General features: G+C 43.3%; 1 protein-coding gene across 5 annotated transcripts in view; it reads left to right on the plus strand.

The window, feature by feature from the left end:
• The window catches only part of hivep2b (HIVEP zinc finger 2b), an 84902-nt gene that overhangs the window by 13907 nt on the left and 45429 nt on the right, over window positions 1-25566 (plus strand). For 2 of the 5 annotated variants that reach the window (XM_035412331.1, XM_035412321.1), the window contains exon 1: window positions 12651-13099. The exons of the other annotated variants lie outside the window; for them this stretch is intronic. The gene's annotated coding sequence lies outside the window, so the exon portion shown is untranslated. Of the gene's footprint in view, window positions 1-12650; window positions 13100-25566 lie in introns of those variants that run through there. 5 annotated transcript variants of the gene reach the window in all.

Raw genomic sequence — 25566 nt, forward strand, 5'->3', positions numbered from 1 at the left:
CGGACGGGGAACTGGACTCGGACGGGACTCAGAACACGTCACTGAAATGGACTCAAAACACAACATTGGGGCGGACTCAAGACAGACACGGAGCTGGACTCACAGAGACACGGAGCGGATTGACGCAGGCACGAAACGGACTGATACACAGACAGGGAAACCTAACAAAAGGGCAGACAGAGAGACAAGCAGGTGGGGAGACACACAGCAAAACTAACCGACACACCAAGGGACAGACAGACAGGGAAGGAGAGCGGGGAGCCCAAAGACTGGCACATGAACTGACAGACAGGCAGACAGGCGGGTATACAGACTGGCCAACGGCCTGGGGGGCAGACAGACAGGCTAAGACACTGGCCGACAAACACACGGGCAGACAGGCAGGCAGGCAGACAAACCGACAAGGGGGCAGGTAAACAGACAGATGCACAGTTTTGGGAACGGACTGGCCCCATCCCCAAGGGGGAACACCCTCCAAGGCGTGGCTGCGGAAAAGATCCATGGCTGCTGGATGGCCGAGGTCTCTGGGCCCTGGGCAGCGACGGCTCAGGAGCACTAGGGGCAGAGGCACACTAGGGGGCTCGGGAACTCTAGGGGGCTTAGGAACTCTAGGGGAAACTCTGGGCAAGGCAGACGGTCCTTGCGGGACAACGGGCTGAGCAGGCGGCTTCTCCTGGACACGGGGCGGAGCGGGAGGCTTCTCCTGGTGGACGCGGGACTGGGCAGGCAGCTCCTGCTGGACTCAGAACTAGGCAGGCAGCTCCTGCTGGACGCGGGACTGGATAATCCTCACACTGGATGGCCGTTGCCATGACGGCTTCAAAGTCAGATGGCCCAGCCATCCCAGAGTAGACCAGTCCACCATGGAGAGAGTCCTTCAAGCCGTCCCTGAACAGCTGGCACAGAATAGCCTGAGACAAGCCACTCTATGCCGCCAGACGCGAAATTCGGTTGCGTATTGGCAACGCCTGACATATGTCTTGCAGTCTTAGCCCTTCTCCTGCCTGGACAGGGGGGCCTGTCCTATGGCAGGGCTAGTCCTGGAGGGTCTACCTGAGACCACCGGCTTGCTCCACACCGGTGGCATACTAAACATAAAACCCCAAAAAACACAGGGAAAAAGGGAGGGAAGAAAAAAAAAGCTTCACTGGGTCTAGTGTTGGCTGGTTCCCTCTGTCAGGAGCGGCGGCAGTTAGGACCCAAACGCAGAGTAAGGAAAAACACCTGGAACTCAAAAGGCAAATCCAACCAAAGACTTTACTCACATACGGGAACAGAAAACGAGAACAAAAACAAGGCCACGCAGGGCACTTTCAAAAGCACAAAAACATGCGGAAACAGAACTCAGGCAGGGCAGAACTCACAGAACAGAAACGTGGGCAGAAACGGACAGGCAGATACACACAGGCAGAAACACAAGGAACCAGCACCCGAGTCAGGGAAACAGAGAACTTAAATAGGCAGAGAAACTAATCAGACACAGGTGAGAACAATTCACAATAACACCAGACAGGGAAGAGATAACGAGATGCAAAAGGAAACAATGATTGAATAATGAAAAGCAATAATACAATTAAATAGTGAAAAGGAACAGAACTACAAACTGAAGTGCCGCCATCTGGCGGCCCAAAAAGGAAACACAGAAACAGAAACACAGAACCATGACACCTGTTGACACCAGTGGCAAATCCTGTAACACAAGCTGAGCAGGATTTCAACGATGCCCACATCCGCACCAGGGGCCTCATTGAATGCACCATTGGCCATTGGAAACACCGGTTCCGCTGCATTCATCGGTCAACGGGAAGGTTGAAGTTCAACCCTGCAAAGTGCAGATAGTCATAGTCATAACAGCAATGCTGCACAACATTGCTGTGCGTGCACGAGCACATATGCCTCCGGAGGATAGCAAGGATGAAGAGAATGATGACGATGAAGGTGACGACCCTCCTCCTGAACATTATGCAGCACTATATAACACCAGTTTTCAGGCCAGGCAAAACTTAATCAACATTTTTGCCTGAAGTTGGACTTGTTTGTTTTTTCTCCACCTTTCCTTTGCAATCACTAAACGGTCCATGTCCAGCACCAGTCACCCACACATCCAAACTCCCCTTCCAGCAATAAACCCACCATCCAAACTCCCTTCAATCAACCCCATTTCTCCCTAAAATGAGCCCACTGTTATCATTCAGTGTGGCACCCATCAAATTAAAATGCTATAATTAGCCTACCAAAACTTAAACCAGCTAATCAAAGTTTGCATACATAACCCACGTGCGTAAATTTTTCATGTGTAACCTGCGTGCATTACCCACAGAGATATTCACCAAGCACATGGCTTATGAACGGTTTCATCTTAACATAAAACATTCTAAACAGAAAAATTTACTTCCTGTTGCAATGTTTGATAATGCAATAACTGACACGAAATACAATTGGGCCCAAACTGTTCCCTAGCAACAGAATTCCAGTGAAACTGTCTATAGAAAACAAACACAACATGATGGAATAGAACACTGGTGCTTTATTTGCTGAATTTAACAAAGGTCTCCACAAAAAGGATAATGTTTTATGAAAGGAACAAAATAGATGCAAACAAAAAAAGGTGGTATACCTCTCCTTAACAAAAAAAAAACCTTCCCATCAACAGGGAGGTGGTCAGGGATTTGTCTCATTTGTAAGGGAAGAAAAGTTAATTAGTGAAATTGAATGGAATACATTGCAGAATAGGAATAGGACACTTAAAAACGTTAGACTTACCTTGAGATGGCAGAATGATGGGCACGGATATGGAGGGCCTCTGAAACTGTGCCTCTGCCAAAGCATGCTGCCTCTGCAAGAGGTTGAGTTTTGCTCTTTGTACATCCAACATCTCCCACTGGAGGTTGTTGGACGTCTCCAGCTGTGCCTCGATGGCCCGCAGCACCACCAGCTTCTCCTTCTCCAACCGGAGAAGGTCTTTGCTGCAGCCGCAGCACACGACTCCCTGCCTCGACATTCCACCTCGCATTTGTGGTGTTCTGCTGCTGGCCTCTGTCGGGGGGCAGTCGTGTAGGATGGGGGGAGAGCCACAGTGAGAAGGCGAGGAGGCATGCGAGCTTTGGGGTGGCGAGGAGGGCTCGGGGGGTGGGGTGGATGTCCCCTCACCAGAGCGCTGGGGGGTGGATGTCCCCTCGCCAGACCTGACATCAATGCCCCCTGAGATGCCTTAGGAGGCCGTGTGCCCTATGATCAACGGGGCATTTTCCTCACCAGGGGTGAGGCTAGGCACTGTGCTTGGTCCACCACCCATCTTTGCTGTCTCTCTCCGCACTGCCGCCCCTCGAGTTTTGGCAAGACTGGCAAAGTCTTGCATTTTTGTCCTTACAACCTTACACTCTCTAGGTGGACAGGAGCTGGAAGCATCCATTTTCTTGGCTATATTCATCCATACAGCCGCCTTTGCCTTGTTGGAAACATTATTTTGAAAACTACCAAATAGGACGCTCTTTTGTTGTTGTACTTCATCAAGCAAGATGTCCATTTCTTTCTTGGTGAAGGTTGCTCCTCTGTTTCGTCTTGTTTTTTTTAGCCATCGTGTCTTCATATGTGCAACTACCCACAGTTATTATATAGGCTTCATTAGCTAATCCCAGTGCACAATAAATTAAATTAGTAAGTGGATGCACCTGCTATTAATTACACTAATCAGTGATCACACAAAACACAGCAATGAAACGTCACGTTGTGTCCCTTCTTTTACTTCCTTTAAGTGAGCCCTCTATAGCAGTGTTTCTCAACCCTGGTCCTGGGGACCCACTGCCCTGCATGTTTTAAATGTCTCCCTGCTCCAACACACCTGATTCAAATGAATGGGTCATTATCAGGCTTCTGCAGAGCTTGACGGCGACCCATTCATTTTAATCGGGTGTGTTGGAGCAGGGAAACATCTAAAACATGCAGGGCAGTGGGTCCCCAGGACCAGGGTTGAGAAACGCTGCTCTATAGTATTATGATAAGGCTTGTTCCTCTGAGCAAGGGCGAGTGGTTGAGGGAAGGAAAACCACAAAAATGTAATACACCTCAGTCATGTCTGCTACTGGAGTGGAGAATATTTTCCACCACATTACGTTTGCTGGGCAGACTAGGCTATCAAATGCTTTGGCAAAATTTCATTTAATACCCTTTTTACACTACTGACCCAAGTTAAAATGCCGTTGCATACCCAGTATAGAATTAATCATGATCAATTTCCACAGACGCGTTTTTGCCTTTCATCTACGATCATTTTTGCACTGTAGAGAAAAGTCAGCAGGAATCAGTGGATATGCTGCTACAGCTGCTTATATATTGTGTGACAAAACAAATTAACATTAGACCTTTGTTTCAATGAGAACAAAATAATTCACCCATATGTAGCCTATATCCTTTTTCCTGGGCTTCCAAGAAGTCCCAGACTATGGTTTATATGCCCCGATTGATGCTCTTTATTTTATCTTTTGTAGCCTATATGTATTTATTGAAGCTATCACAAGGTCTCCTCTTTACTCTTAAAGAGATTAGCAGATGATCTTTAATAGGCATAGCTTCCTCTTCTGCAATATTAGATTGATGTAAAATGATTATGACAATACTTGTTATATTAAAACGTCATTCATACGCATTTACAAGTGAGACAATCGATTCGCGTGGCTTTTCAGCACCACAGTGAAGGACAGCTCCAACTTACAAAGTACCTTTGAAACTGTCCCTTAGGCAACTGCTAAGGTATAGTCTGGGAAACACTCACAGAGAAGCAAGCTCCTTTTCAAAGGTATACCTTAGAAACTTTCGTAGAACGTTAAGGTACATCGAAACTGGGAAACGCAGCCCAGTTCTTTCCAATGGTCCACCCCCCATTTCTCTTGTGTCATGTTTTTGTTCTTTCTAAAGTACACCATAGTCTTGGGAGGATATTTTGGACTCTTTTCTGGAGAGTGACCATGTTTTTTGATAGGCCCTCATATTCCACAGGACTTGCTTTACAATGTTGATGATCCTCCACTGATGCTGGAGCTCAGTTTTTTGCAACCTCCTAGGGGACGGTAGAGGATGCCCTCAGCTGTCAGGGAGGACCTTTGCAGCAATCTGTTCAGGGACAAGGAAGAAACAACAAGGCCCCAAACCAACCTGGCCACTCCCAGAAGAAATGGTGTTCATGTTTTGAGTCAGTGCATCTGTGGGGACAGCACTCGGTCAGGGCCAGGTGCCACTTATAAATAATAGACATGGTGGGGAGACACATGTCAGCAGACATCCACAGAATATCTTTCTGTCTGTTAGGTGTGCTATGCAAAACATTGCACCTAACTATTGACAGGACCAGGATTGGGCTCCCCATCGGGAGGGTTACTGTTTGGCCAGGTCTTAAAAAGGTCATAATTACATTCTAACTCCACGAAGGTAGCCCAGTCCCAGACAATCTTGTCTCGAAGGCAAAGTCCTTCAATGCTCAATATACATAAGCTAGTCCTAGCTATATGGACATGTTAGGTCCAGCACACACTCTCAAAATGGGAGTGGCATAGTACCTGGCAAAGGTACCAGAGACCTCAACTTTTTGAAGCACTTTTCAGAACATTAAACCTAGTGTGTTTACTATGTCTGAGACCCACCTACCCCCATTCTTCTTCTCCTTCAGAAGCTCAGATCTTTTTAGCCTCTACATGGTGCTTCCCCAGACAAAGTGAAATGCCATTTTTGTTATGATTTTACGAGTGACCTTGTCCGGGAAAAACACCCACCCCACGTAGAAAAGAATGAGAGGATGATTGCCTTCAGGACCAGGATCTTACCCGTCATCGTGAGTGGCAATGCGCTCCTGCTCCTGATTTTGCCCTTGACGTGGCGTAGGGCTTCCTCCCAGCAAAACCTCCCCTCTCCACCGACCTGGAAGGAAACCCCCAAGAGCTTGATGTTATGTGTGTAAACAGGGAAGGACACAGTTTATGACCCACTCCAATCGGGAGACAGAAACAGCTCACTCTTGTCCCTATTGACCAGGGCGCTCATGGTCCACAGTCCCAAAAGGTCAGTCAGGATCCCTTCAGGGCATGGAGCTTTATTTTGGTTGAGGGAGTGCACGCCCCTGGTTGATCTCCTCGGTGCTCAACTCTGGTTCAATACTCTCATTTCCCAGGTGTTTGTCCAGGCAGCCCAGGAAGGTGTCCATGAGGGCTCCATTTAAATATTTTATGCTGTACAGGCCCTCATAAATCTCTGGCCACCTCCCAGACCTCAACCTCTTTAGACAGCACCACCCCACTGTTGTTGTAAAGAAAGCATATGTTATTAATTTTCGACTGTGCCCCACGAAAGAAGTACCTAGTGCATTTCTCATCCTCCTCTAGACCCCTGAGTTTGGAGAGGAAGGTGTACTTCTTTTGCTCCACTCCTTTTGTAGAGGGCAGAAAGGTTCTGTTTACCTTGTTTATCTCGCTGCTAACATCAATGCTTTGGGACTAGAACAGGCTCAGTCTCTGGAGGGCAGCATTGAACCTCTTTTCCTTTGCCTTCCTACCCCCAACTACCTGGAAGTAGCGAAACACTTGCTCATTTCACCATCTCCCACCACTCTACCAGGGAGTCAAAGACATGTTTTGGACTCACCCACTTCAGGTACCGCCTCGAGAAGGAGAGGCGCACTTTGAGGTCCCTACCAACCATTATGGACTCCTCCCAGACCAGGGATACAATCACTATGTGATGGTCTGGGAAGTGCACTGCTCTGGTGGGGAAAACATGCACCCTCAGGCCCGGGGAGGGCAGGAACATGTCAAACCTTGAAGGGGCTCGCCCATGTGTGTTGGGGGTGAGATGCCCCCGGCATCATGGAGAGAGAAGACTTCTATGATGGCCCGCAGCTCACTCGTGTGGTCCCTTCTTGGTCTGCTGTGGTCCACCTTCCTGAGGGTACAATTGAAGTCCCCCCATAACAATAGGCATTGTGCATTGTAATATGGGTCTGAGTTTATGAAACAGAGTAACTAATCTGAGTGGGGAGCCCCTGATACATCAGTGACAAGGATTCACTAACTTTCAATGATGTTATTGCCAGTAATCTTAACAAAAGGATTTTTGGAAATTCCCCAAGCTGTGAAGGAACCGTGGCGAGGTAGGTCACTTAGCCACAGCTTGCACAGTGCTTAAGTGCATACTTGCCCAACTACGTTACCACATCGTGATCCTGTTAGCCTCGTTATAAAATTTTACAGTGACCACTTTGGATTCCTTGTCAGACAGGGGCTCAACTATAAAGTTGCTTAGGGGACTCCCATCTTTGCCTTCCCCACTTCAAAGATGTCAGTCAGTCCAGGAACCTTTACCAGGCAGTTCAGGTCCACAGGCACAAAGCCCATGGTTCGCTGGAGCACTGACCAATTAAATTCCAGGTGGGTCAAACCTGTCAAGCTCAGTTCATTCCTGGCTGGGTTTGGGGTGAGTCTGATGGCATTGTGGCAGCATTTTCCTGGCTGAGCTCTTGTTGCTATTCTTCCTCTCTCTGGAGCTGGACTCCAGCTATGGAAAAAGAAACAGGAAGAAACTCAGGAGTTGATCACCCGTCCCTTAGGACCAGAAATGCAACCAAAGGGGCCAGGCAGTGAGTCCCCCCACTGCGTGGGGACCTCCCTGTATGGTGAGGTGCCAGGCGTTGATCCTCAATTGAGGTGTCAGGCAATGTTGTTCATTTCTGGAGATCCACTGGTCCTAATGCCTGCTCCTCGGACTTATATATAAGCACTATTTTAGTGGCTTGTATTTGTAGCTGAGGTGGTGCTAAAGAGAACTAGCTACTTAGTATTTAAACATTACTAGCAACAAATGAATGCTTAAAGTTACAATCTCAAAAATTTCCATTTCGTTCTCTTTGGCGATACCAATGGCGAGAAGCGGTAATTGCAGGTGTGTTTTTGGACTTCACTTCCCATAGATCCAACCGGATCCAACCAGTGTCGCCTGTGTGACGTCAGTCAGTTGGCACCTGGGCCACACCAACTATAACACCTTTTACTGAATAAAAAATGGTTGTTATTAAAGTAACGTTATGTACATACTCATTCGTTGTCTAACATTAGGCTAACTTAAGCTGTCTTTACACTGCCGAGCCGGGTTAAAATGCTGTAGCAGACCTGGGGTAGAATTAGTGATGATCAATTTCCACAAACGTTCTATATCCTTTCGCCCGGTATGAACATCTTTACACTGCAGAGAAGAATTCGCAGGATTCGCTGTGGCTCGTGCAATTATGTATCTCGTGCACAATAAACAGTCTTTCTCGTGAATGATTGTTGTGTGATATTTTTTAAACAACTGCCTTGCAACAACTGCCCTGATGTTTCTGGTTTTGCTAGCTAAACTGTTTGAGAATAAAGCTGAGCTGGGTGTTAAATTAGCAATCAGAACAAGAAGAATAAAACAAAAACAAAGGAAATTTCATCAAAAAAGGGCACCAAGGCTGAAGGAACATATGAGGAAGCGTAATAAAATAATAACAACGCAAATCCATACTGCCGTATTGTTTTATTTGGTTTTCCCCGGCTTGACATCTTTACCCAGAAATCAGACGCGGCTCTGCTCCACCTATATCCCGGCTTTATTCCAATCGTTATAATATATTGATGAACTTGATGGCAATGTAAATAACGGTAACGTTAAGGCCAGTTCAGATCAATGATTCGCAACGAGACGAAACGGTTTTAGAATGTTGCAGAGAAAATTGCAGCAGTGTGAACTGGTTAGTAGCAGAGCCGTTGCCTGCCCTGGGGTCTCAGAAGACCCACCTTGTCAAATCGCCAAGCGCAGTTTTAGAATGTTTACAATCAGACGTCTTGGAATTTTGCAAGTTGCATCCAGTCTCGTTGCGAATCATTGATCTGAACTGGCCTTTAGTTAGCTACACTGCAACGTTGCAGCAAGGTAGCATAGCATTAGCTAGCGTTTTTTTCTAATTGTTAGCTGGCATTAAAATTGTGTTAATTACATTAGCTAGCTAGGTTACGCAACGTTACCTGCTATGAGAGATGGATACTGGGCGCAACGTTGTCTAAACTAATGTTGCCTTTCTTGACATGGTCCGGTAGCTAGCGTTAGCTGTTCAAATAGCTAGGCTATGTAATTTAGTAACGTTACATTGTCATCAAATGTAATACGAAAACTACATCAACAAATAATATGACCTCTCATGTTACACAAAAACTTATTAGGGTTCCATAACCCCCCCCCCCCCCCCCCCCCCCCCCCTTCTCTATAACGCTAGCAGTACGCCGCTTACACACAAGGGAGTTCAAGCCTGTTGCGTTAGCTCCGCCTACTCTCTCTACTCATCACCCAACCACTGATGGGTGATGGAAAATGCGTCACTAACTATGCGCCGCTTGTGATTTTTTCCTGGGAATGTCGCCACAGACACCCAGTTCTTTAATCATAAATTATAATAATAATAATAATAATATAAATTAATATAATAATAGGCTCAATCACCATTGTGTTACCTAATTCAGCGATATATAGTGACTTAACAGACATTTATTTTAATGAAAATCTTCGAGATTATTACTTTAACTAACTAATTAATTTGTTAAACTGGACCATTGATATATCCATCAAAAGAGTGGATACAATTTTTATGCAAAATGGCAACAAATAAAATTAAAGTAACCTAAGTCACAACAGGAAAACGATTGGGGAAATAAGATTAAGCAAAATAAACAACATGATTATCCTGGATCAACATTAGCAAATCTATCCAGGATCACCATGATAATGATGGTCCTGAATCAACATTAACAAATTTATCAAGGATTAACAATAATGCAATATTTATCCTGGATCGACATTAACAAATCTATCCTGGATTGACATGAGGATGATAGTTCTTGATCAACAAATCTATGAAGGATCAACATGGCGATGATGGTCCTCGCTCAACGTTAGAAAATCTATCCAGCATCAAAACAGTGATCATGGTCCTGGATCAACATCAGCAAATCTATCCAGGATCTACTGTATATGGTAATGATGGTCCCTGGATCAACATTAACAAATCTATCAAGGATAATTGAAATGACAAGGAATAACCTTTTTTCAGATATGAGAGAAAATGTGACCATCACAGGTCTTTGTGCAGTTCACCAAGGTAAACCTGTCAGTATTAAGCTAAGAAGACAGTAGCCTAACTATTAGCAAGTGTACTTGTTAGCCTAACTAACAAGCTAACTAGGTGGCTAGCCCAATATAAACTAAGAGAGCTCATTTAAACAAATAACTGGAACATGTGCAGCTTTTTAATATATATTATTCAGATTCTTGTAATATTCATATGACTCATTTGTCTCCTATTGGTCACCTTGTCTATATAGGTGAAACCACACCTGAACTTCTTTCTATTAAGCCCTGCTGTCGAAACATGTTGGTTTTTCTTATGCCACAGCTTTTTTTGTTATAGCTATTACAATAAAGGCTTTTGTTCCCCTAGTTCTAAGAGCACTCATCTTACATCTTTACTACATTTTTACAAGAGCACCTGGTTTTTTTCTTGTTCTAAATCAAGGATTTTGTTCAGTGTTATGAACTGAAATGGGGAACTACACAATAGCTTATCTCTCTGGAAAGCAGGAAGTTTTGGAGAATTTTGAAATTACTCTGAGGAAGGTTGTTCAGCCCACACTGATAACATTAGGGGGCAATGATTGGTTAGTAGAAATTGTGTTCCAGGAACAACAATAGTGGTGTTGAGATCCAGGAGCATATCCTACTTGCCAAAATCACGTTGTGCCGGGTGCTCCTTAGTTGCTGGACCCTTCTCCCTTGAGAAAATCAGAACATAACACATAAACTTTAAAATTGAGAGCAACACGAATAACCATTTGATTGTCAGTTTCCATTTCAATTTCCATTTTTAAAATGAATATCGAATAACCATTCATTTGTTTTGTTTTTTATTTCACAATGAGCCAAAAAGTATACAGAACCAAGTGGACCTCTTTCTCATTTTGGACAGAAATAGTTTTTAGCAGTGACATAGCTAAATTCCAACCAAAGCACGACTTTGCACTGATATAATTATTTTGAATATAGTTATTGTTTTTGAGTAGCCTATAGTGTTTATTTGAAGTGCCTTTCTTATCCAAGTCCTTAGAAATCAATCTTAGATATTTAAATGTCTTCCATCTCATCGTGTGCTGTATTTTATCCCCGAAGTCTGTAAAATTCCAATTCCTGTTTCATTTTTCTTGGCCTTTGTGTCCACTTTCCATTTGAACAGTCTCCTAACATGACTACGATAAAATAACACCCAGGGTAAGTTTGTACTGAAAATAAATGATATGCAACACTTGATAGTACATTATAGGCTTACATAAACTGAATAGCAAAAATCCGAGGGCACCAAAAAATGACCCCAGAGGGTTTATTAAATTTTATCTGGTGCAGCAATGACTGGCATGGCAATGACTTGATTTGTGAACCTCATATTATTTTTATATGAGGGAAAGGGGACATAAAAAGCTTGAGTTCTTTTTTTATTTGTTCAGTTGTTCGCTATTCCCCAGGTGTATGTTTGTTTACTATCTGTTCTATTTTGCTGTTTTTTCTTTCTTTTGTTTTGTTATTTTTTCGGTGGGGGTGGAGACAGGGTGACTTGGGTGTGATGCTAAAAAATTCACTTAGGGTCCTGTGTTTGGGAAGTCCCCAGAGTCAGTTGGCTTGTCTGACACAGGGCCAAGTCTAAAATTGGTGCTGCATGTCCAGGCAGTTGTGGGTAAGCTGACACTGCATGGGAAGGCAGGTGGTCACAGTGGATTGGTGGCTTACCACTCCGACTACCCTGCCCCACTTGCAGGGCAACAGCTGCCACTCAGCAACATGAGAGCTTTGAGGATGAAGACAGAGAGGGGCTTCAGGGAGTGATGGCCAGATCTAAGACCAGACATTTATGTATATTCACAATTTTTAACATATGGAGTTGACCAGTAGTAGATAGCTGGTGTCCACTGAAGCATTGATGGACATTCATTTATTTGCATGCCAGCAAAAGGATCAAAAATATTTAAAAATTTGATTAATGATAAGAAACAAAGCTATTTTATGTATTTCATTTCACAGCTTGGTTTTTCCATTTATATGTTGTTGTATGTGTTTATTCACTGATTTGGGTATATTTCCACATTTATTCAATTCATTTGACATTTTGACAAGAAAAACAATAAGAAAAATGTAGATGTATGTTAGGGTTTACCTTATTGTTTCAAACAATGTCCAGTTTTTTCTTTTAATTTTTAATTTATTTTGCTCCCACGGAATACGGGCCTATACAAGTAGGCCAATGCAATCTGTATGCAACAGTTTGGAATTTACGCTATTAGAGCTTTGACCAGGTTCTAACCGCAATAGCTGTGTCCCAAAACCAGGAACTGTGCCAAAGATGAGGCTGAGGAACAGCTCTATTTAGTCGGTTTGTGTGTGAAGACAATTGGACTTTGGACAGCTTATACATGAATAGGTTTTGCAGGTATTAGCCTGGTGCGCTATTTTAGGCTCCAAAGAGTATGGAGGCGAGTTACCAGGCTGTTATTCTCAGCAGTCCATAGTCATTCCTCGGGTCAACGTCAGTGCGATTTATTTGCCGACCAGACAGTGCTTCTGCGCGCGTTTGTCTTGTGCTGGACTGTATTATAATTCATCTTAACCGTCGCCTTTCGTTCAGCCCTACTGTTTGAGGATACGTCTGTTCTGTGGCACTGACATTTCTTTGGTAGAATCTCACCAAAGAGCGCAGTGAATTCGGTGCCCGGCTGCCAAAGCTGTCTTTGAATGTGGGCTGTCATGTAGTCCCTTTGAGGGCCCCGTTGCAATTTTAGTTCCTGGATATGCGTCACGACTGGGTATTTTCTCTGGCGACTAGCTTACATCAGTAGGTCTCCTAACATACGTGCTATCGTTGAGTGACTTGTGATTGATGGGAGTTTCGCCTGCTGTTTGGCTTAATTCGTGACCTCAAAGAATGGACAACAGGAATTTCAAACCAAAGGAATGCTACGAATGAAGGGAGAAATGGAGCAGGGAAGCTGATGAAAGGCAGGTTTGTAGACGGACGTTTTTTTCTGTCGTTTCGTTTTTGTCGGGAAGGATGATTCCACGATAGAAAGTAGTTTTCTTTTCTTAGAAACGAAATTGTCTGTATTTGAGCAGCACCTAGGGGTATGATGTGATGAAAGCTATATTGAGCCCTGTGTAAGGTGCGTTGTCGTATGGTGCTTTAGTTTTTTATTCGGGAAATCGTTCGTTCCCTTGATCAGCAGACCGCAACACGGTGGCTGTCATGGGCACATTTGCTTTCGGGTGCGGTGGTTTGTTAACAGGGACATTGGTATGTGTTTCCATAAGAGGCGAATAGAATGAAACCGCGGCATAACCTTCAGCCTTTTCTCCCTGCCTTCTCCCTGACCGCCGAGGAAGTGTCGTTGTGACGCTGTAATGTTTCGTGCATCTGTGCCAATGGCACCGGTTGACCTGTTCTTCCCTCTGTTTACAACGTGGTGCGAATTCCCACAGCAAATGGAGCAACTCCACCTCCCTCGCCCCTACCCGTTTTCCACGTCTTTGCCCCCAGCTTCCTGCGTGTTTTCCTGCGTGTTTTACGGCATTTATCCCCACGCAGGGAAAAGGCACTGCTACATGGGAAAGAGCTTTATGGTGTGCAGTATTCACGCTGGTGTCAGTGATAAGATTCGGACACACCGCAAGTTTTGGCTGCGGTCGGCGCGTGCTGTCACCCTTTTGGTTTACAGTTTCAAGTTCTTCCTGCAATGCTTACTGTCTGGCTAGTCGTTAGTAAGGAGTGAGGACAGTTGCTCCTGCTACGACCTTGAAATAAGCTCATATACTTCTTTTCATTTCATGATTTGATCCATTTGGGATGCCTATAAAATGAAAATTACAGTTGTAAAGTGCACACGTGCCCTTTGCTTATGTCTTCTGCTACCCAGGTTTTCGAAATAATGGTCAGTGTACATGTATGCAGATGATGAATCAAACACAAAGTAAAGGATGGGAATAAAACATTGTTATGTATGTCAGACCCCTGGGTGCTATTAAGTGTGATCCACCAGCTTTATATTTCTTTTAATATGCAGCATAGCTCTGTGGTCAGAACTGCCACAACCACAGTTGAGACTACTGCAGGGTTCAGGAAATGGTGGCAAGAATGAATTGACAATACAGCCCAAAGTAAGTTCTCCTGACTGACCTGAACACCCTGTCAGTGAGAGGGGTTGAAATGAAAGGTGCATTTAGTTTCCTTAATGCAGTGGGCTAGAGAAAGGAGATTTTGGCCACTGTTGTTCAGGTTACATAAATGAGCCTGACATCAGGATGTACATTCAAATCCCACGTTCCACATTCAGATATTTACTTGCAGTGTATTAAAACCTGGTGCAAATGTCAATCAGCTTATTAACTCATTGTATCCCTTAAGGAGGTGCAATGGGCTAGAATTAAAATGAGTGTATATTCTGGCCATTGAATTGAGATTACCACCCTACAAAATGTTTTTGCAACTTTTTGCAATAATGCAGGTCATGGTAAGTGAAAAACAGTGCAGCAACATTTTTACAATTACTCTTTTCCTTTTTTTCACACCTTGTTTACTGCTACATTGTAAATGGGTTCAGATTACAATTGTAATTTGTCTTTGTGACAAAATCACGGTAACACATTTTTACAACTTTTCACAACCCTAATTAAAAATAGTTATTTTCCTAGCTGGGAAGTAGACTATTACTCACAGCTTTTTAACATTTTTTTCATGGCTCAGTAATCTTTTTGCCTTCCAAGATTTCAAGCATACATCGATGTATGTTCCAACTGGAAAAAAAATCCCAAACATCCCTTTTGAGAAAACGGTCAAGAACAAAAATTTCCATTGTAACCTACTACTTATGCAGTTAGCGAACTAACATTATTCCTCTCAGGTTTATTCACTAAATGCAACATGCATATCATCAGAATTTCCCCCATAGTTCCCCCAATGTTCCTTATTTTGGGCCAGTACCCGTGAAGTGTTTGGGTAAGGAGTTTTTTACAGGTTAAAGTGTGTAGGAGGAGCAATCCAACAAGCCAATCAAGGTGTGGATGTCAATAGTTCCCTTGCACACAGTCATACAAGGGTCAACAATTCAGTCGTTGCACAATAGCCTTTAATGTTTTTGCGATTGTTTTTTACACGTACTGCTTTCAGTGAGTCACTGTGGCTTCACCCTCAAACAGCCCTACAGGTCACTGAGGTCAGTGTGTGGGTGAACATGTTGATGGACAATGTTTGATTCGTTGAAACCAGCTTCTTGAAAGGAAAGAAACTTTGTCTTCACCAGTCCCTGTTTCCTGCTAAGGTTTCTTTTTTCCAAAATGTTCATTAAAGGACACCTAAGATAAGCTCTAGGAGTGAAAGTGTGCAACCATTCTCTCTTGCTCTTTTCTTTTTGCAAGGTGAAGTCATGCGGTCAGCTTTGAGCTTGTGAACCTGGTTCCCCAGGCCAGGCAAAGGAACACTAAAACAACTGATGCTCACTCGCAAATAACATACTGAAGCTGCACTCTGCATTTTTGCAGAATCTGGCCTTGTCCCAAGGGCATTGCAAATGGTCAGTCATTTCACGGGCAGAAAAAAGGTCAAAGGGAGGTGGTGTGGTGCAGTGGGCTAGTTAGGACCCAGAACAGACATCTGGATTGGCAATTGTTTGAATCTGGGCATTTTTGCTGGAGCCTTAATTAATATAATTGTTGTAAGTGACTTGAACAAATGATCAGAAAACAGTCAACTGTGTGTGGTGTGTTTTGGTGGAGAAAGGCTCCATACTGACAGAGGATTGAGAGGGAGGCTATGTACGGTGTAGCTGTGGCTCAGGAACGAGAGCAGCCAGAGACTGCTCTGTTGCTTGGCACAGCACTTGAACCCTGCGTGAGGACAGGTGTTTCCTTCCATCTGAACTCACCCTGGCACCCGCACCCTTTTTCCGCTGGGAGGGACATTCTGAGCAGCCGTAGTGGGTTTCACAACAACAGCAGGCCTGCTCTCTTTAGTTTTTGATGGCTGCCTCTTTCTAATAGCCTCATGATCACTTTTCATAAAATTTCTCAGCGGCCTATGCGCCATGAAGGCTTTCACGCTTCACTTCCGTCTGCTGAAAATAGTGTGCCGACGGTCTTTGTTTATACAAGAATTCCTCACCGAAGACAACCTCTACATCTGGAGAAGTGTCAGTGTGGACTAAAATCTACACTGAGGGAACTTTTAACACTAAGTTATATGTGGATAATTATGATTAGGATAAATATGAAAATATATAAAATGGCAAAATTCATTCATTATTGCAATTTTATGTGCAAATATGTAGTTTCTTGAATAAATTGTTTACAAGATAAAACATGAACACACTCACTTGTACCCTAACCCGTGTGTGGGTTACACACGCATGCATGTACACACAGACACATATACACACGTGTAGTAGCAGGCAGGCTGCTCAAGGCAACATGTCACCCAGAAAGGTAAGCGTGGTTTTATCCCTCTTTTTTAATGTAATCAATGTTGTTTTTCTTCGTAAGTGGGTTTCAATTAATTTATATACAGTGGTGTTGAATTCAGAGTAATAGGCCTACATCTTGTTTGACTTGCTAACCAGCCCACAGGATGTTTTTGACAAAGTACAGACACAGCCAGCATTGTCTCTCTTCTCTCATTGAGAGAGGGTGCCTTTAAAGTGGCATTTCCATGCTGTCACATTGGATCTTGACAGCTGTAATCATTGCTTTGTCTGAGTAGGCAAGTGATCACGAAAAACGAAGGCGACTCACAAACAGCTGCCAGTGACAAGGCGATTGCCCTTTATATTTAGGCTGCTTTACATTACGCTGCTATGTGGAACACTGCTGTCTTTCGCTGAGGAAAACAATACATTTGGATGCCGTGCTGTGAATATCATTAGCTAAACAGTGAAATGGAATGGAAGCAGAGAAGAAAACGGATCCTGGATGGGTTACGGGGTCAGGGCTTACCCAGATTTCCTTGGCGTGAAGTGTTTTGGTGTGGAAGTACATCCCCTGGACAGGATGCCAGTGTATCACAGGGATATTACTCAAAATCCACCTCTTGTAATGCAGTTTGAAGGGGCAGTGAACTCCTTTTATAATAGTAGTGATTAGCTGTGGATGAGTGCCTTTGTGTTGGAGAACCTGCCTGGACACCAGAAGGAGGGGATTTGTCTCAGAGGAAACATTTCAGAAATACACCAGGAAATGGATAGCCATTTCATGTTTTTTCCCTTGTGAGATACAGTAAGTGTCCTGTTCTTTGTCTGACTTATACCTGGCTGCAGGGGTGTTTGTAGAACATAATTGGGTACCAAAGCCACTGTGACACTCCCAAACCCTACATGCCCAAGCCCCCAAATGAAAAATAGCAACTTTATTTATTTATTTATTTATTTATTTATTTAGCTACCTTTGTAGACTAACAAAGGTGACATAATCAGTTTCAATTAACATTTCCAGGATATCCATATATTTGGTCCTTTATAAACTGCTAGGGCATTGCGGCTACAGTATTGGGAGTCCGCATGACAAAGATTCAAACAGTCCTGTGTTTGCCTTCTATCTGAAGGGTAGGTCACTGGCACATCATGTACTGTTACTCCTGCTGTGTCTAACTATGGCTATAGAGTTGCATAACATTACAGGCCAGCTTGACATTTTAAACCACTTAGTGAAATACAGTAGTTAATCTGCCTTGTGAGGTCATCACAAATCAAACTACAAATGATGTGCGCATGAGGGATCCAGATTGTTGTGGTCCTGGGATCTGGCTATAAGCTTTTAAAACCTTACAACTGAGAAGGAAAACTGTTATACATTGATTTGCAAAATGAAATGTATATGATGAGTAATAGGTAATCAGTTAGCTGTAATCTTCGAGATACTATCTGGAGTAACTGAGTTTACCATCTAGCTACTGTGGATGTCTGCAGTACAACATTGATTTTGTTCTTTTCCTGCCAAAGCAACAAAAGTAGGTGATTTTGTATTTTTAACAACCTGAAATATGAATGTTGATTACCAGGGCCAGTTGAAATCATTGCTTTGAGCAAGTCGCTTTAAAAACTCATAATAAACACTGTTTAAACTGTTTAAAGATGCAACTTAAATATTTCACGGAAACCACTGGCAGTTGCCATGTCCGTGGTGAGTCCATGTATAATTGCTGCACATGTAAAAGCAGCCTTTTGTGGTGAGGAGTTTGTGTGTCCAGTCAGTGCCAGGGAGCAGCAGGTTTGTTGAATCAGCTGGGGTGAAATTCTAGTAACTTTCCTAATACCGGAGGAAACATGTCCACTTCTGGTGTCGGCCCTGTGTTTACCAGGGGCCGCTATGCCTAGGCATGGTCCAGTATGATATTTTTACAGTGTATAGGCTACATCTACAACATCATAATAAATGTGCAAATAAAACACTTTTAAATAAAATTTTAATAAATGCAGTCTCTATCCATTTTGTGCAGCATAACCAGTGCAGCTCAGTTTCATTTCCGGGTGTGATGCAGGAAATTCACAAAAATGTAACCTACATTTGTAATGACAGTTAACTGTTGTGCAGATGTGTGCCCCTTAGTAATATATGGTACCCCACTATTCCTCTTACTGGATTAAACGTACATTGAAACTTTATTTTATTTAATTGACTTTATGCTTTAAAAAATGGCAGCTTTGATGTGCACATACAAACACCACACATAAATGCACAACAAACGCAGACATACATGCTCTCTCCTGTCATTCTGCACACTTATGTATGATCTTAGCTCAGTGAAGTGAGGAACACAAAGTCAACACAAAGTCCCTCTCGTTCTAGTGAAGTAGCAAGCCAGCATTATACAAGGTTTGCTTGAGGCCACAATGATCTAACAGTATGTTTCTAACATGGATAGCTAGCTAGCCATCCACACTATTTGCTTCAAAACTGCAGATACTGTCGTGGCAAAATTGTAGCAAAGCTGTTGTTGTTCGACTGAGTGCCTATGTGATGAGATGGCCATATGTGTTTTTCTCCTAATCAAAATATTTCCATACTGCTGTCCCTTTTGATGGGGGGAAGAGTTCAGGGGTTTACCTCCTTCTGCCTTGAAGCTGCATCCACGCTCGCTGGATCTGCTTAATATTACCTCAGTTTTGTTTGTTTTACCTCTTTTGTCCAGCTGATCACTGGATGGTTAGTAAATACATAATTATAAGTCTAATGTCTGTGGTAAACATTACAAGTAAATTCAAGCTTCCTCTTTGTGAATAGCCTTTTTCATAAAAAATAAATAATAGCTCATACCGTCGTAACAATAATTATGACAGGAAACTTTTGTGGTTTCAGAACTGACTTTTTCAGACCCATGCCTGCCTATGCCTGTGCACACCCTGCCAGGAAACTCGCTCTAGGGGCCGAACCATTGAGAGGTGAGAGCAGGGGCCTTGCTTTGCAAATGTGGATCTATCATGTTTACTCCCTTGGCAGATGCCCATGTTTCCAGGGTGGCTTGCATAGCTGGCATTCTTGCGTGTTATTGGTTTACCGTTTATACAGCTGGATGTTTACAGAGGCTGTTCAGGTCGAGTGACTGGCTCAAGGGTACGACATCGGTTCCCCCTGTCTGGGGATTGAACCCACAACATCCTGGTTTGGGGCTCATTTCCTTCACTTGTATACCAGTTGAGGGCTTGAGGCTCCAAACATCTATCTCCAGCAGGCTCTTGTGGGCAGGGGTGGCAAACTAAATTCCTACAGGGCTGGTGTTTAGTGTTGTTTTTTTCCAGCCAATTTTGCCTGGCTTAATGCATCCAATTAGTTAATTAGCTGTCAACCTTTGCACTGAAGTGTGTCCAGTATCACTGTGATAGCAAATATCTGAATGTGGAGAATATGCCAACTGGACCTTCAGAGTCCTGATTTAAATTTTGTTTCATTAACCTTTATATTTCCTGGTGGTTAGAATCTCCTTATTCTTTCCCACTTTATGAGGGAATCTAAATGGAACTTCCAGTCTCTGTCGCTGACAGTGTTCTGGGCAGTAAGAAGCCACTCCCTCTGGGCAGTAAGAAGCCACTCACTCTGGGCAGTAAGAAACCACTCACTCTGGGCAGTAAGAAGCCACTCCCTCTGGGCAGTAAGAAGCCACTCACTCTGGGAAGTAAGAAACCACTCACTCTGGGCAGTAAGAAGCCACTCACTCTGGGAAGTAAGAAACCACTCACTCTGGGAAGTAAGAAGCCACGCCCTCTGGGCAGTAAGAAGCCACTCACTCTGGGAAGTAAGAAACCACTCACTCTGGGCAGTAAGAAGCCACTCCCTCTGGGCAGTAAGAAGCCACTCCCTCTGGGCAGTAAGAAGCCACTCACTCTGGGCAGTAAGAAACCACTCACTCTGGGCAGTAAGAAGCCACTCCCTCTGGGCAGTAAGAAGCCACTCACTCTGGGCAGTAAGAAACCACTCACTCTGGGCAGTAAGAAGCCACTCCCTCTGGGCAGTAAGAAGCCACTCACTCTGGGAAGTAAGAAACCACTCACTCTGGGAAGTAAGAAGCCACTCACTCTGGGCAGTAAGAAACCACTCACTCTGGGAAGTAAGAAGCCACGCCCTCTGGGCAGTAAGAAGCCACTCACTCTGGGAAGTAAGAAACCACTCACTCTGGGCAGTAAGAAGCCACTCCCTCTGGGCAGTAAGAAGCCACTCCCTCTGGGCAGTAAGAAGCCACTCACTCTGGGCAGTAAGAAACCACTCACTCTGGGCAGTAAGAAACCACTCACTCTGGGCAGTAAGAAGCCACTCCCTCTGGGCAGTAAGAAGCCACTCCCTCTGGGCAGTAAGAAGCCACTCCCTCTGGGCAGTAAGAAGCCCAGGGTTTCCACCAGTGTATTGCAAGCCCGGCAGCCCGCCGGGCCTAAGCTGACCCCCCGCCGGGCCTAAGCATCGGGATTTTTTTTTTAAATGTATTTTTACCACTCACCACTCACTCTGGGAAGTAAGAAGCCACGCCCTCTGGGCAGTAAGAAGCCACTCACTCTGGGAAGTAAGAAACCACTCACTCTGGGCAGTAAGAAGCCACTCCCTCTGGGCAGTAAGAAGCCACTCCCTCTGGGCAGTAAGAAGCCACTCACTCTGGGCAGTAAGAAACCACTCACTCTGGGCAGTAAGAAACCACTCACTCTGGGCAGTAAGAAGCCACTCCCTCTGGGCAGTAAGAAGCCACTCCCTCTGGGCAGTAAGAAGCCACTCCCTCTGGGCAGTAAGAAGCCCAGGGTTTCCACCAGTGTATTGCAAGCCCGGCAGCCCGCCGGGCCTAAGCTGACCCCCCGCCGGGCCTAAGCATCGGGATTTTTTTTTTTAATGTATTTTTAAGATGTTTTTTAAACTACAGTTACAGTGGGCAGCTCGGTTTAAAAGCTCACCAGTGACATCTGTTGGTTAAAACGTGAACGCACTCTAGGAAGGATCTGTGTTCTTTACCCTCATTGTGCATAGAGTGACGTTCAACACTTGACGCTTCCAACTATCACAAGCTAACGGTACCTAGCAAGCCACCATTTCTTATTTAGTAGGCTAACTAACCTCGTTACAAACTGCGTTATCACTTCATCTTGTTGGTAAGTATATTCTTTTTATATTAACTTAAGCAGTGTGTAGGTAACGTTAAACTAGTAGCATGAATGTAACGTTCGATATATTGTAACATTACATGACTTATTAATCTCCATCGAAATAACGACTTCACTTGTTTATTAATAACGTTAGCTTGATGACATTGATGTGCACGTCAACGTTGTCATAAAAATTTTTCCCGACCGTGAAAACTGCCTGACTTCTTTACATTTTGGACAGATGTGGCTACGGAGTAAATCCATCGTTGTTTCCGTCGCAGCACTTTCGACACAAGTAATATCGGAAAAATCCTAAAATTTCTTCTTACGGTGAAGAGTGCCTGACCGGCAACCGTAGAAATGTGTTAACACAGCGGCAAAATTAGGCTATATCTAGAAATACCATCTTGGGAAAAAACACTATGACTGAGGGTCAGGTACTCTTCACGGTAAGAAGAAATTTCAGGATTTTTTCGACATTGCTTGTGCCTAAAACGCTGCGACGGAAACAACGATAGATTTACTCAGGAGCCACATCTGTCCAAAATGCAAACAACATGACAACGTGGTCATGTAGCTAACTTAGCTAGCTAGCCAAACAGTCAGTAACACAGATACTTCCTTTGTGCCATTTAGGGATAATGTCAAGGAGCAAAGGTAGCCTACTGTAAAAGCCAAAAAACCTTAGACAGTTTTTTAAATGCTTAAATGTGCCCAGCATTCCAAGGCTTGTTGTAAGATTCAGTAGCCAATCAGGACTTGAATACAAGATTTTGTACAGTGCAAAAACCTTGATATTATTTATTTTAATTAATTTTTTTGTTGTTGTTGTTGAAATGTGCCCAGAATTCCAAGGCTGTAAGATTCAGTAGCCAATCAGGACTTTTTTCAAGTTTTTTGTAGAGTGAAAAAACTTTGATATTATTTATTTTAATTTAATTAAATTGAATTTCTTTTGTTGTTGTTGAAAACACAGCATTCCAAGACTGTACATTGTTGTCAGATTCTTTGTAAGACTCTGCTGTGCTGTAAATAGCCTAGTTGTTGATTTTTTAAAATGTGTGTTGAATAAATGACTTATTTATAACAACCTTCACATTACGTAGTCATATTTTCAAATCTCCAGTCAGCTTTTAGCACTGACTGTAGGGCCCTATGGAATCTGTGTTATAGCTTTCTTAAATTCTCAATTCTGTGATTCCGTCCTTGATTCTGTTATCACAGAAACTATAGGGCCCTACCTTATTGCTGCCATCAGTCTGTCGCTGGCCCGTGCCGGGCCCTGTCAAAAGATACTTGCCACCGGGCCTAACAACCTTTCTGGGGGAAACCCTGAAGCCACTCACTCTGGGAAGTAAGAAGCCACTCCCTCTGGGCAGTAAGATGCCACTCCCCCTGGGCTCTCGATTGTTTCTCATGACCCCTTCTCTCAGATATGATGTGAATGATTCAAACACGACTTTGATGCACAACAAAGAAAACTTAAAGCTGGTTTTAGACCACTTAACAGAACAGCTGTCAGCATATGTCCAGTAGTTCTTGCTTTCTGTTTGTTGTCCTGGCTTAATTGCTACATTTTTAATTAGCTATTGCATATTCTGTGTTAACCCTAGATTCAGTGGAATACAGTGCAGTGTAAAAGTATTTTTTTACCTGTAATGTATAATCTCATTTGTGAATGCCTAACGGAGGAAAAACTCATTTGACATGAAGCAGAGTGAAAAGAAGCAGTGGCTGGCAACATATGCTGTGGAGCCTAGCACATGACTGTCTGAACTGTCTTGAACTGTGGGAGGACGTTGCTTTGATGAGACAGCCTAAGAATATGATGAGGCCTTCCAAATTGATTACAAAAGCTTATACACCACTAGTAAAGTCCATATTAATAAATAGCAAAATCCTCTTTTTAAAAATAACTTTTCCTTATTAGAGACATACAGACAGGTAGCTACATTCATACCTAACTCTCTGTTAGGTATGAATGTACCCTTGATTTCCCATTTCTGGAAATTTCCTTAATCTATTTAACCAGATTGTGAATGCCTTCAAACAGATGTGGTAAATGAAGCAAAGAGACAGACATGCTTTATTTGTGTTCAGAGGGATTTTTTCCATCCAAAATAACATCCCAGTTAGGGAAGCGCCTGAAATTCTGACGCAGCTGCTCACTCGGATGAGATACTAAATTGTTTTAGCTAGTGATTGAATCTCTTCTATGCTGTTTCTTTCTGCCTTTTAAACAAACAAAGTTGAAAAGAGAAGTCAAGCTGAATGCTTGCTTTATGCAGGCAACTATTTTCCCCTTGGGTTAGCAATATACAGTGTTGTGAAAAAGTATTTGCCCCCTTCCTGATTCCCTTTATTATTGCATATTTGTCACACTGAATGGTTTCAGGTCTTTAGACAAAATGTGATGTTCAACAAATGTAAGCTGACTAAACACAAAACACATTTTTTAAATGATTGTATTTATTTTATGAAAAAAGCTATCAAACACCCATGTGAAAAAGTAATTACTCCATTAGCTATTTAATCAACCAGTTATCCAAATTTAATTGATTATAAGATTCAGCTGATTGAACACAGCCAGGATTGATTACAGCCAGCCCTGTTGAATCTTAACCTCACTCATACTGAGCCTTACCATCAGAGTGAAGCAATCACCACAAAGTTGTTGTTGAAATATCAGTCTGGAAAGGGTTGCAAAGCCATTTCTAAGGCACAGTGAGAGCCATTATCTCCAAATGGAGAACACTTGGAACAGTGATATATCTTCCCAAGAGTGGCCGGCATGCCAATATTTCTCCAAGTGCGCAGCGACAGCTCATCCAGGAAATCACAAATGATTCCAGAAGAATGTTCAGAGGACTGCAAGCCTCTATCACCTGTGGTAAGATCTGTGTTCATGACTCCACAATAATAAGGAGACTGGGCAATAGGATTCATGGTAGAGTTGCATGGAAGAAACCACTGGTAACCAAAAGAAACATGAGTGTTCATGTTACATTTGCAAAAAGCACCTGGATGATCTCCAAACCTTTTGGGATAATGTTCCATGGACAGATTATTCAAAAGTGGAGCATTTTGGACGATACAGGTCCTATTATGTCTGGCGTAAAGCAAATACAGCATTTCACAGTAAGAACATCATACCGACAGTTAAACATGGTGGTGGTAGTGTGATGGTATGGGGATATTTTGCTGCCTTGAGACCAGGATGACTTGCCATTATTGAAGGAACCATAAATTCTTCTCTGTACCAGAAGATTTTTAAGGAGAATCTTCATCTGTCTGTGAGTTGAAGCTGAAGCGCAATTGAGTTGTGCAGCAAGACAATGATCCAAAACACAAAAGCAAGTCCACATCTGAGTGGCTGAAAAGAAACAAAATTAAAGCTTTGGAGTGGCCTAGTCAAAGCCCTGACTTGAACCCAATAGAGAGACAGTGGCCGGATCTGAAATCACAGACGTGGCCGAAAATATTGGTACCCTTCCACCTTTTTAAAAAAAAAAACTCAATTTTCTCTGTATTAAGTTGAAACTGACAGAAGTATATGATATCCATCATTCTTTATTTCACATTGAATATAACTGAAACTTTGCTTTTGATTTACAACTTAACATATTATTTAAAATAATAAAACAAATGAAAATGGCATGGCCAAAAATATTGGTACCTTTAACTTAATATTTTGTAGCACAGCCTTTGGAGGCAATAACTACAATCAAGCACTTTCTGTAACTCTGAATAAGGTTTCTACACTTCTCCACTGGTAGTTTGGTCCACTCTTCTTGAGCAAACTGCTCCAGTTCTCTCAGGTTTGATGGGTGCCGTCTCCCAACTGCAAGTTTCAGCTCTTTCCACAGATGTTCAA

Source organism: Anguilla anguilla, chromosome 1, assembly GCF_013347855.1.
Source record: "Anguilla anguilla isolate fAngAng1 chromosome 1, fAngAng1.pri, whole genome shotgun sequence".
NCBI lineage: Eukaryota > Metazoa > Chordata > Actinopteri > Anguilliformes > Anguillidae > Anguilla > Anguilla anguilla.